Source organism: Procambarus clarkii, unplaced genomic scaffold (genome assembly GCF_040958095.1).
Source record: "Procambarus clarkii isolate CNS0578487 unplaced genomic scaffold, FALCON_Pclarkii_2.0 HiC_scaffold_483, whole genome shotgun sequence".
Taxonomy (NCBI): Eukaryota; Metazoa; Arthropoda; class Malacostraca; order Decapoda; family Cambaridae; genus Procambarus; species Procambarus clarkii.
The window spans coordinates 119,294-132,739 of NW_027189516.1; the positions used below are offsets into that span (position 1 = coordinate 119,294).

General features: G+C 37.8%; 1 long non-coding RNA gene across 1 annotated transcript; it reads right to left on the reverse strand.

Moving 5' to 3' along the window:
• Positions 1–2,803: 2,803 nt before the first annotated feature.
• Positions 2,804–9,242, reverse strand: LOC138361565 (uncharacterized). Its single transcript, XR_011227030.1, has 3 exons — positions 9,140–9,242; positions 6,274–6,380; positions 2,804–3,493 (listed from the first exon to the last, which is right to left on the reverse strand). It is a non-coding gene; the product is annotated as an uncharacterized lncRNA (long non-coding RNA).
• Positions 9,243–13,446: the final 4,204 nt, after the last annotated feature.

Genomic DNA, 13,446 nt, shown 5'->3' on the forward strand with positions numbered 1-13,446 from the left:
TGGCTCTTGGAGAGGGGCTCAACGTCACACGTTTAGGGGATGCGGCTCCAACACTTAGCCTCGTTGTCACGTGCACACACCCACTCGAGCCACTGTGACTCCCCACTCTCTCCTTATGAGATACGATCTCCTCAATCCCCTATGACTTACTAGTATTACCTCCTACCCTGTCCACGGCAGTGGTTCTTGGTTCTTTCTCTCTCTCTCTCCTTCTTTACTACCTCCTGGGAAGCCTCACTAGGACAAGGGCAAACACCAGCAAATTGTGACACATTTACTGGACAAAGCACATACACGATACATACACACATATAATAATAATGAATCCTATACTCTATAATATCACAATCAGGTTGCACTCCAACACCATCAGAACTCTATTATCAGCTTATCAAGTGGTATCCTATCTCCTGGTTCACCACCTGATACTATCAACCTCCTCAAGTTGATCAAGCCTACATACACTGTTGCACCATCAGCAAGATAACATATATATATATATATAGAAAATCAGCATTTGAATGCAATAACATATACCAGTATAAATGTTCATTGATACTTCAGTATAAAAAACTCCTTGACATAAGAATGCCAACAGTCACTCACCTCTCACTGCGTCTTGCACGCTAATGACAACCAAACACTATCAACTCCCTATAAGTAATCCACCAGAACTTCCCCTTCCACCTCTGGAAGTTCACTACCCTAATATCCTTAGGTTCTTCCGGGCTTCACTACCAGGATCCTCTGCAGCTCCTCCAGGCTGCTATCATGAAGTTTCCTTGAGCAACTACGGTGCTTCACCCTTCTGCTAGGGTCCTCCACAGCTCTCTTGGCTGCTACACCATGAAGTTTCCCCGAGCAACTATGGTGCTTCTCCACCTCTACAGAAGCACGTGACACTCCTCTTCACTGCTGCTTCTCCTCACAGCTCGAGGTCCTCTGCTCCACTACCTTGGAGTCTCATCAGCTACTTCATCTGCTGGCTTCGAAGTTCTCAGCAACTTCTTCCCCAAAAGACAAACCTGCAACCCATCGACACTCCAATAAAATGTTCCCCTTTAACACATAAACAAAAATAACCACACAATATGCTTGCCTCAAACCTCTATCTGTTCTCTACATACAGTGAGAGTGGACTCCCCCGTTTTGGGCGGGTCCATACTCCACCTCGCCTGGCGGCGGTCCTCACCCAGCAAACATTTTCATGTTTTTAAAACATCCTAAAAACGACATTTCATTGTTTTCAGCACGTTTATAATTACGTTTAGAAAAGGTTTTTTGAGAACTTTTATATACAACCTTAGAACGTATATAATTAACATTTCTAAAAACTTTTTTATGATCTTTTAATTACCTACATTAAAGCGTTTAGGGTAAATTAGGGTATAATAATTTTGTAATTCATATCTGAAATAGAAAGGGAGAGAAAGAAAGAAGACATATCTGAGATAGAAATGGACATCCTATATATGTATGTGCAAATTACAAATAAATAGGGTACAAAAAGAGAATTAAAATATTATATTTATTTAATTAAGAATGAGTAACACAACAAAATATATGTAATAGCTCGAAATATATAGACTATATCTATAACAGAATATAAAAGTAAAAATTTAAAAATCTATATATGCAATATGTGAACACAATAGATTTTGTGATCAAGCAGCCTGTGATTCATGTCATGCTGAGATCAGTCTGACGTTATAAGCAGTTATTGTTACTTAAAACTAAAACAAGTAAAATTTTCCGAGTATACATATAACACTATAGTTTTTCTATGACTAATAATAAAAATCTATTAATCAAAAGTTTAGGACTAATTAACTAAAAATAAAAATCTACAAGTGAATGTAAACACAGTCAAGTATAATATTCATGTAGAAAGAGAAAGAAAAAGAGAGAGAAGGAAAGAAAGAGAAAGAAAGAAAGGGAGAAAGAGAAAGAAAAGAAAAAACAGTCATGTATAATATTCATATTAGCACCATGCAATATAACTTAGATTAAGTAAAAAATCTCAGACATTTTTAAATCAAATGAAATATGAGAGCCAGAGAGAGAGCGCCACAGAGCCAGAGAGAGAGAGCGTGAGCCAGAGAGAGAGTGAGTCAGAGAGAGAGAGAGAGCCAGAGAGAGAGAGAGCCAGAGAGTGAGAGAGAGAGAGCCAGAGAGAGAGAGAGAGCCAGAGAGAGAGAGAGCCAGAGAGAGAGAGAGAGAGAGCCAGAGAGAGAGAGAGCCAGAGAGAGAGAGCCAGAGAGAGAGAGAGCCAGAGAGAGAGAGAGAGCCAGAGAGAGCGAGAGCCAGAGAGAGCGAAAGAGCCAGAGAGAGCGAAAGAGCCAGAGAGAGCGAGAGAGCCAGAGAGAGCGAGAGAGCCAGAGAGAGCGAGAGAGCCAGAGAGAGCGAGAGAGCCAGAGAGAGAGAGACAGAGCCAGAGAGAGAGAGAGAGCCAGAGAGAGAGAGAGAGCCAGAGAGAGAGAGCCAGAGAGAGAGAGCCAGAGAGAGAGAGCCAGAGAGAGAGAGAGCCAGAGAGAGAGAGAGAGAGAGAGAGAGAGAGAGGGAGAGAGAGAGAGGGAGAGAGGGAGAGAGAGAGAGAGAGAGAGAGAGAGAGAGAGAGAGAGAGAGAGAGAGAGAGAGAGAGAGAGAGAGAGAGAGAGAGAGAGAGAGAGAGAGAGCCAGAGAGAGAGAGAGCCAGAGAGAGAGAGAGAGAGAGCCAGAGAGAGAGAGAGAGAGAGAGACAGAGAGAGAGAGAGAGAGAGAGCCAGAGAGAGAGAGAGAGAGAGAGCCAGAGAGAGAGAGAGAGAGAGAGAGCCAGAGAGAGAGAGAGAGAGCCAGAGAGAGAGAGCCAGAGAGAGAGAGAGAGAGAGAGAGAGCCAGAGAGAGAGAGAGAGAGAGAGCCAGAGAGAGAGAGAGAGAGAGCCAGAGAGAGCGAGAGAGAGAGAGAGAGCCAGAGAGAGAGAGCCAGAGAGAGAGAGAGCCAGAGAGAGAGAGAGAGAGCAAGAGAGCCAGAGAGAGAGAGAGAGACAGACAGAGACAGAAAGACACACACACAACAAAAGAGGAGACAGAACAAAATTAAGGCAAGGAGAGAGAAGACAGAACAGAAACAACAGAGAGAGGAGAGAAATGAGAAATCATTGAAGAGAAGGGGAAGAGAAACACAAGATAAGAAAAAGATACAAGAAAAATATACAAGATAAAAATGACATAAATGAATACCACAAATATAAAAAGTAAAGGAAGAGAGAAGCTAGAAGAGACAGGAAACGAGAGGTGTTAGAAGAGAGGAGGAAAGGAGAGATTAAAGGACAAGAAAAACAGGAGAGAAACGTAAAAGAAATAAAAAAAGGGACATTTGTGAGGAGAGAAAATAGAGAGACCAGAGAAGACCATATATCAAGAGTGTGAGGATAAAGACTTATATATTTTCTTAGTAGACATCCTCTGGCTCTTGTTGCCCCTCTTGTATACGAATTGTACTTGCAAGTTTTCCCTGAAAAGATATTAACAAAATTAATATTTAATTATTTATTTATATAAATTACACACACACAAACTTATATATATATATATATATATATATATATATATATAATATATATAGACCAGAGACCAATTATATATATATATATATATATAATTTCGTAAACCTCACCCTGTAAACATTCATGTTTCTACATGTTAAACAAGCTACGAGGATGAGGGAAGGGGATGTTCCCTCCATGCTGGATATTATATTTACCAGGAAAGAGAAAGATATATTTATCATTCAGTACCTCCCTCCTTTGGTACCTCCCTCCTTTTACCCAAGTGACATGGTCACTTGGGTAAAAGTGACCATGTCTTTTTGGGAATAAAGTATGCAATGCATTATAATCTGGAAGAAAATGAGCTTGAAGCAGTTGAAAAACCTGACTTGTGGAGAGGTCATTATGGGGAACTCAGATATTTCCTTAAGGAATTTGACAAACACTTGCTGTTAGGACATGAAGTAAATGAGATGTATGTCAAGTTTTGTGAAATATATGATAATGGCACAACAAAATTTATACTAAAGCAGAGATGCAGAACTAGGAAAAGGGGAAAAATTGCCCAAACATACAAGCAATACACAGATGCGAGAAACAACAATAGCAGTAAGGAGAGGGGCAGAAAGACTATGACTTTCGGTCATATTCAACAACACAAATATACATACACACACACACATTATTGGAAAAAATTGGAATTGGAATATTGGAAAAAATAATTAAAACTAAATGGGTAGAACACCTGGAGAGAAATGATATAATTTCAGACAGACAGTATGGTTTTCGATTTGGAAGATCCTGTGTATCGAATTTACTCAGTTTCTATGATCGAGCAACAGATATATTACAGGAAAGAGATGGTTGGGTTGACTGCATCTATCTGGACCTAAAAAAGGCATTCGACAGTTCCACATAGAGAGGTTGTTCTGGAAACTGGAAAATATTGGAGGGGTGACAGGTAAGCTTCTAATATGGATGAAAAATTTTCTGACATAGAAAAATGAGGGCAGTAATCAGAGGCAATGTATCGGACTGGAGAAATGTCACAAGTGGAGTACCACAGGGTTCAGTTCTTGCACCAGTGATGTTTATTGTCTACATAAATGATCTACCAGTTGGTATACAGAATTACATGAACATGTTTGCTGATGATGCTAAGATAATAGGAAGGATAAGAAATTTAGATGATTGTCATGCCCTTCAAGAAAACCTGGATAAAATAAGTATATGGAGCACCACTTGGCAAATGGAATTTAATGTTAATAAATGCCATGTTATGGAATGTGGAACAGGAGAACATAGACCCCACACAACCTATACATTATGTGAGAAATCTTTAAAGAATTCTGATAAAGAAAGAGATCTAGGGGTGGTTCTAGATAGAAAACTATCACCTGAGGACCACATAAAGAATATTGTGCGAGGAGCCTATGCTACGCTTTCTAACTTTAGAATTGCGTTTAAATACATGGATGGTGATATACTAAAGAAATTGTTCATGACTTTTGTTACGCCAAAGCTAGAATATGCAGCTGTTGTGTGGTGCCCAACAACAGAAGTTGGCCCATATCTTAAGAAGCACATCAACAAACTGGAAAAGGTGCAAAGACATGCTACTAAGTGGCTCCCAGAACTGAAGGGCAAGAGCTACGAGGAGACGTTAGAGGCATTAAATATGCCAAAACTAAAAGACAGAAGAGGTGATATGATCACTACATACAAAATAGTAACAGGAATTGATAAAATCGACGGAAGATTTCCTGAGACCTGGAACTTCAAGAACAGGAGGTCATAGATTGAAACTAGCTTAACACAGATGCTAAAGAAATATAAGAAAATTCACTTTCGCAAATAGAGTGGTAGACGGTTGGAACAAGTTAGGTGAGAAGGTGGTGGAGGCCAAGACTGTCAGTAGTTTCAAAGCGTTATATGACAAAGAGTGCTGGGAAGACGGTCTCATCCTTTAACTACACTTAGGTAATTACACACACACACACACATACATATTATATATATATATATATATATATATATATATATATATATATATATATATATATATATATATATATATATATATATATATATATATATATATATATATATATATATTATATATATATATATATATATATATATATATATATATATATATATATATATATATATATATATATATATATATATATATATGTCGTACCTAGTCGCCAGAACGCACTTTTCAGCCTACTATGCAAGGCCCGATTTGCCTAATAAGCCAAGTTTTCATGAATTAATATATTTTCTCTATTTTTTTTCTTATGAAATGATAAAGCTATCCATTTCATTATGTATGAGGTCAATTCTTTTTTTATTGGAGTTAAAATTAATAGAGATATATGACCGAACCTAACCTATCTTTATAGGTTAGGTTAGGTAGCTGAAAATGTTAGGTTAGGTAGTCGAAAAAACATTAATTCAAGAAAACTTGGCTTATTAGGCAAATCGGGCCTTGCATAGTAGGCTGAGATGTGCGTTCTGGCTACTAGGTACGACACATTATATATATATATATTTATATATATATATATATATATATATATATATATATATATATATATATATATATATATATATGTATATATATATGTATATATATATATATATATATATATATATATATATATATATATATATATATATATATATATATATATATCGGACAATTAGTAAAAAAAAAAAAAAAAAAATTTAATTATTTTACCTTGTACCTAGATCCACCAGGCCTGTTTGGTGCCTGTTTCAGTACTTCAGACATCTGGAAGGTCACATCCTCCTCCTCAACTTGTGGATGTGCGTTGATAGATGATTCTGTAAAATTAAGTTATTTATATAATAATAAATTCAGTATAACAATAATATTCTGTAAAATTAAAAGTAATTTATACATCAATCAGATAAAACTCTCCAGAGATGGTGATACACAACATATAAAGGACAAGTTTCAGAACAAAATATGCATTTAGGAATAAGGTTTTGTACATGTAGGTAGCACATGAGAAAATAAGTGGAAGGTGATCAAGTTTATATTAACATGTTAATGACTTTGTTAAGGCTTTGCAAGAATGAAAAAATATTAATAATATAATATCACCTACCAATTAATTGTACATCATTTATAAGTCAATTATTTGCATTATTATTATTCAATACTAATGATATAAAAATGCATTTTGTAATCTACTATTTATGCAAGTATTAAGCAATCAGATGTAAATCAGGTCTTTCTATGGGCTACAGAAAATAACATGGTGATTAACGAACATAAGTTTCAGCTCATGCGCTACGGAAAAAATAAAAAATATAAAAACGGAAACCACTTACAAAACTCAGTCAAATCATAACATTGAACGGAAAAGCAACGTAAAGGATTTGGGTGTACTGATGTCAGAAGGCCTTACATTTAAAGAACACAATAAAGTAGCCGTCACAACTGCAAGAAAAATGACAGGATAGATAACAAGAACTTTTCACACTAGAGATGCTATACCGATGATGATAGTTTTCAAGACGCTAGTGCTCTCTAGAGTGGAATACTGCTGCATAATGAAAGCCCCTTTCAAAGCTGGAGAAATTACTGACCTATACTTATGCATTTATCTTCGGTTTAACACAACAGGCACCAGACACACGCTAGGCATCATACACACTAGGATAAAACAAACATTAGGCCAGAAGTCAGAAAAGAATTCAAAGAATTTTACTGGAAAGGCTTGCTGTTAGGAAAGGAAGTAATTGAGATGAATTAATGCACAGTATGTCAATTTTGTGAAATATATGATAAAGGAACAAAAACATTTATACCAAAACAAAGATGCAGAACTAGGAAACAGGATTTGTTCAACTGAAATTTCAAGACGGACAGAGACCAAAAGACACAAAAATGGAATCAATATACGAAGAGGCCAAACCCCCAAACATACCAGTAATACAAAGAGAAACAACTACACGGCAGTGAGGAGAGAGGCAGAAAGAAATTTTGAAAAAAAGGAACAAACAAATGTAAAGTAGAACAAATCATATTCTATAAATACAGCAACAACCAATTGCAGGTAAAGGATAATATTCAGAGCTTTTAAATGCATGGATGGCGGGCGAAATACTCAAGAAATTGTTCACGACTTTTGTTAGACCAAAGTTGGAATATGCAGCGGTTGTATGGTGCCCATATCTTAAGAAGCACATAAACAAACTGGAAAAGGTGCAAAGACATGCTACTAAGTGGCTCCCAGAACTGAAGGACAAGAACTATGAGGAGAGGTTAGAGGCATTAAATATACCAAATATACTACACAAATATATATACTACACATGCACAATAAACTACCCTACACAGGCTGAGTATGGTGTGTACAATAAATTATTAGCTAAAAGATAAGACTGAGTTTGTATAAATGGGGGTTAAGTCAGAGTGGGAAAATGTAAGTGGAGTGCCTAAAAACCCTGTCCTGGGACCTCTGTAATTCATAATATATACAAATAATTTAGACTCAGGTTTGATCAGCAATATTTGAAAATTTCCAGACGATACAAAAGGGATTTTTTTCTGGATTCAGGATTATTTTTTTATGGCTGAAAACAGGTTTTCAGCAATAAAAGAAATACAGTATTGCTGGAACAACCGTCGACATCTTCAAGAGAAAACCTGAACATCTTCAAGAAGTGAAGATGACCTTGAGAAGAAGTATAGGTTGGGAGAAGTATAGGTTAGGAATTGTCTCCAAAGAATTCTCAAAGAATTACTCGTTATTGCTATCCAAGATAATTAGACGAGCCAAAGCTAAATACTACGAAGATAAATTTACCCAAATAAAGAGTACCTTACCTAAAAATATGTATGTACCTTACGTAAATAAACATTTGATTTTGAAGTGCCGGACAAACAAGGCTGTGGTGGATATGTGGGCCTGAGGGGCCTGTCCAAGCAACAGCCTGTTGGACCAAGCTCTCACATGTCAAGCCTGGCCTTGGAAGGGCTTGGTGAGTAGAACAACTACCAGAACCCTATAATGCATGTATCAAGGTGTCCAGGCAGTGAGCACCACATAATGCAGTGCAGTCCTGTAAGAATAAGCACAGTAAGTATGGGCATGGAGGGGGTGCAGCAGTGGCTTGTGAAGGGCTGGAGAGTAAATGGACATGCCCAGGGGTAAAAAGCATTAGGGTAACAGAACATAGCCCATAAAAATAGTAATGACAATGAATGAATAATTATATGAATGCAATAATACTTCATATCTCAATAGGAATACTAAGCAGGATGCAAGACAAGGTACTGGTGGTGATAGTGGTTGGTACAAGTCCTCACATCCCCACAGACACCAGTAACAGCCCTCACCTCCCAACACAGTACCCTTGTAGCGAGTTAATCTTATACTCGCTTCATTATCTTATAGCATAACTAATTAACACTAATTACAGAAGCTACACAGGTGATACTTTGGTGTGAGTTGAGCGCACTGAGCGTCGGTATCGCTACACCCTTGTTCCTTAACAACCCTTTGGACCTTTATTACAGAAAAATAGAATCAATTAATTTAATAAAATATAAAATATAAGTGCTTACTTACGATAATACTATCGGTGGAACACAAAATCTTCTTCTTCTTGATAGTAGGTGCAGTTTGCATGAAGGGTTAGTCCTCGCCATGACTGAACTGACGACAAAATGGCCGATGTGTTGATATGGCGTCAGGTGACGCTGTGACGTCACAGGTGAGGGACGCTTTGCGCATTACTCCCTCGTACTTAAAAAGTACTACAGGTACTTTTTGGTTTTATTTTTGAATATGGCAGAAGTTGGACAGCTTTTCAAATCATTATAAGGGAGTGAGTTCCATAGACTAGGTCCCTTTATTTACATAGAGTGTTTACATAGATTAAGTTTGACTCTGGGGATATCAAAGAGATATTTATGTCTGGTGGGGACGTGGCCATGTGTTCTATTACATCTGTCCAGGAAGAGTTTCAGAACAGGGTTTGCAGTTAGAAAAAGGGCTTTATAAACGTAATTTACACAGGAGAATGTATGGAGTGAATTTGTTTAGCATGTTTAAGGATTTGAACAAGGGAGCTGTGTGTTGTCTGAAGGTAGAGTTATTTATTGTCCTGATAGCAGATTTTTACTGGATGATGATGGGCTTGAGGTAGTTTGCAGAGGTTGAACCCCAAGCACAAACGCCATAAGAATGATAGGGATAGATAAGTGCATAATAGAGTGAGAGGAGAGCAGAGTAGGGTACATAATATCTGATCTTAAACAGTATACCAACTGTTTTAGAAACCTTTTTAGTTATGTGTTGTATATGGGTGCGGAAGTTGAGTCTCTTGTCTAAGTATAGGCTAAGAAACTTTCCATCATTTTTATTGCTAATGTTTACATTATCTATCTGAAGCTGAATTGCATTTGTTGATTTGTTTCCAAATAAGATATAGTAGGTCTTTTCTATGTTTTGTGTGAGGTTTGTTGGTTGACATCCACAAGTAGACTTTTTTTAATTAATTGTTTACAACATTATTTAACAGGAGTGGGTTGGGGTCAGAGTAGATGAGTAGTATCATCAGCCAACAATATAGGTTTAAGTATGTTAGAGACATTAGGGAGATCATTGATGTATATAAGAAACAGGAGGGTCCTAGGATGTTGCTCTGTGGCACCTTTACGGTAATTAAGTGGTAGAGTGGGAGAGGTTATATCATTGATGGCTTCATATTGGTGTCTGTTACTAAGATAGGATCGGATATAGTTTAGGGCAAGGCCACGGATTCCATAATGGTGGAATTTAAGTAAGAGGTAGTTATGGTTAACAGTATCAAAGGCCTTTCTCAGGCCGATGAAGAGTTCAATTGGAAACTCACTTTTGTCAAGGGCTGAGAAGATTAAGTCAAGCAGACTAACAATAGCATCATTGGTACTCTTTTGGGAGCGGAAGCCAAACTGACAGGGACTTAGTATATTGAATTTTACAAGATTGGAGTAGAGCTGTTTGTAAAAAAAAAAAAAATAATTTTGATAATATAGGTAGATTCGATATGGGTCTGTAATTATTTATGTCTGCCGTGTTACCTCCTTTATGAACTGGCGTTACTCTTGCTTTTTTAAGGATATCAGGGAAGGTATGACACTCTAGGGATTTGTTGAACAGCAGTGCTATGGATGGTGCAAGGGCATGGGAGGCACGCCTGTGTACCATCGATGGTATTTCACTAATGTTCCCAGCTTTGGTTTTTAGCGAGTGAATGATGGACACAACATCTGTAGGGCTGACCGGAGAGAGGAGAAGAGAGTTTGGATAGCTGCGTGAAAGATATGTGGTAACATATGTCTGAGTCTCTGGGATTTTTCGGGCAAGGTGAGCACCAAACGATGAAAAGAAGCTATTAAATTCAGTTGCTGTTTCAAGATCTGTTGCAGGTGTATAACCATCCTTGGAGATTTTTATCTTATTATGTGAATGTTGTTTAGCTCCTAGGATGGTAGAGATGGCTCTCCATGTGCTTTTTATGTTGCCTTTTGCTTCTTTGAATCTATTCTCGTAATAGGAACGCTTTGCTCTTATTATACTGGTAAGCACTGATGAATACCTCTTAACTACTTCTTTTCCAACTAGGCCAATCCTAAGTTTTTTTTTCATATTCATGTTTCTTGTCGATTGCTTTAAGTATGCCATTAGTGAGCCAGGGATTATTTAACCTTTTTGCCAGTTACTTGCTTGGTGAGGAGAGGACAATAAGTATTGTAAAGGCTTTAAATTTTGGAAAGAGGCTAGTTAACGAATTATTATCCTGTGTATTGATAAATTTAGATTCCCAGTTTACATTGTGGAGGGCATTTGTGAGATTGCCTATTGCCGCTTCACATTGTAACCTAAAGGTAATTTTCTTGTTACCTGGTGGTGTTATGGCCATGTTCGCTACAAGGAAGGTAGGATAGTGGTCAGTTGTTCTGTCAGTGATTATACTTGATGTAAGAGGAGCTGTTATGTTGGTCCATCAGTGATCCAGGGTAGTCGCAGATGTTTGAGTGACTCGGGTGGGCCTGGTGATTGCGGGGATGAGCATACAGGAATTCATGCTGTTGAGGAAACAGTCTACTTGAGGGTTATTTTGTAGCCCTAGGTCAATATTGAAATCACCTCTGAGAACTATGTGATTTTTGTTGAGATTATTGTTTATGATAAGGTTCCTCAAGTTGTTATTGTATTTGTGTCTAGCTTCAGACACAAGCATGTTACAGTTATGTCTTAAAGAGTTGAGAGCAATTAAGGATGATAAAGAGTCACTTACAACTAATGTATCAAGTTTGGATACTTGTACACATTTCAGTGCAAGGAGCAAGGCAAATAGTTCAGTCTGAAGGGTAGAGGCCCAGTTGTTTATACGGACTCCCCACTCAAAATATAAGTCATATCCTATTGCCAGGACAACTGCACTTCCAGCTGCACCCGTTGGGCGCTGTAGGAAACCTTCAGTGTATATGATTTGAGAGAGAGAATGCTCTGTGGACAGAGCATCAATATGGCTTAAGACGTTGAGCTTTGCCTCAAGACAAAGCTGGGACTGATCTCTAATTTGCTCCTTTGATGGAAAGGGAGGGATTAAAATTGAAAAGGGTGTAATTTCCTACAGTGCAGGAAAGTGCTATTGTTGTCTCTCTTGGTACAAATTATAAATCTGATACTTTCTGAGTTCAGTTCCAATTTTATTTATCTATTTGAAACAATGTTTACATTCAATAAAGAAATTCTGGAGGGCTTCTGTGCAAGGGTCAGGATGAGCTAGCCTAAGCATTTTTATACCAATTTGACAGTTATTTTCAGTAACACGATAAACAACGCTCGGAATATTAAGTTCCTTTCTCATATTAAGTATCTTTGTGGTACGAAGGCACCCAAGGATTATCCTCAAGGCTTCGTTCTGCAATTTTTCAAGCCCTCCAAGCTTTCTTTCAGGATGCCTTAAAGTTAGTTTAGTTCATTTATTATGCACCCCATACCCATCTTGTGGGCGGTAGTGGAAAGGGTTGCAGAGGCACATAATGGGCTCAGGGACTGAACCCAACAATTCATTTAGCTAAGCAAGTTACAATCTTGATGAGCTAGTTACAAAATTCAGTATAAGTCGTCACATCAACAATAGGTTCGAGATCGATCACAAGTACAGTTTCTAAATTAAGCAACTGACATATGTGGAGAGCTAGTGTCACAATTGATATGTTTGTCCTGCACACCGCCCCTCATCCAGTGGGCAGCGGTGGATAGGTTACAATCACTTTGTTACTACTTACAGTTAGCAAACTGGGGATATTTGGCTAAAATTTCTGGTACCAGATAATTTTGAATGAAATATTGACACATCGTTGGTACATTGGTTATAAAATTGTCTCTGAATTCACTATCACATAGTGACGAAGGGGTGTGCGAATAATTTTGTTGACAGTTAACATTTGGTCAGGTCTACATCGGCAGATAATGAGAATTCCCAGAAATACTTGTAACCGAGTCTAAGCCGAGCAGTAGTAACATCTAGAAGTCTGCTGATTTTATTGGATGAACCATAGATGTGTCGCTCCTCTTGAATAATAGTATTGAACGAAAGTTAATCTCCCCAAACAATTTCGCGTTTTGGGCAAGTTACCCCTCCACTCTCTCCATTTTTTTTGGACATTCCCTGGTAGTGTGCGGAAATACTGAAAAGTGTATACTCTTTTCAACTTTGTCACCTTAATTCTCGTCCTATGTCTTTCATTTTGGTATCAATGCGTTCGCAATAGAATTCCCAACAGAACTATGTGAATATAATGTCAAAGACAGCAGCGCGCTCCACCCGCCGACAAGATGAATGTAGGCCAAGGGTACCAGAAAAAGAAAGCTGAGAG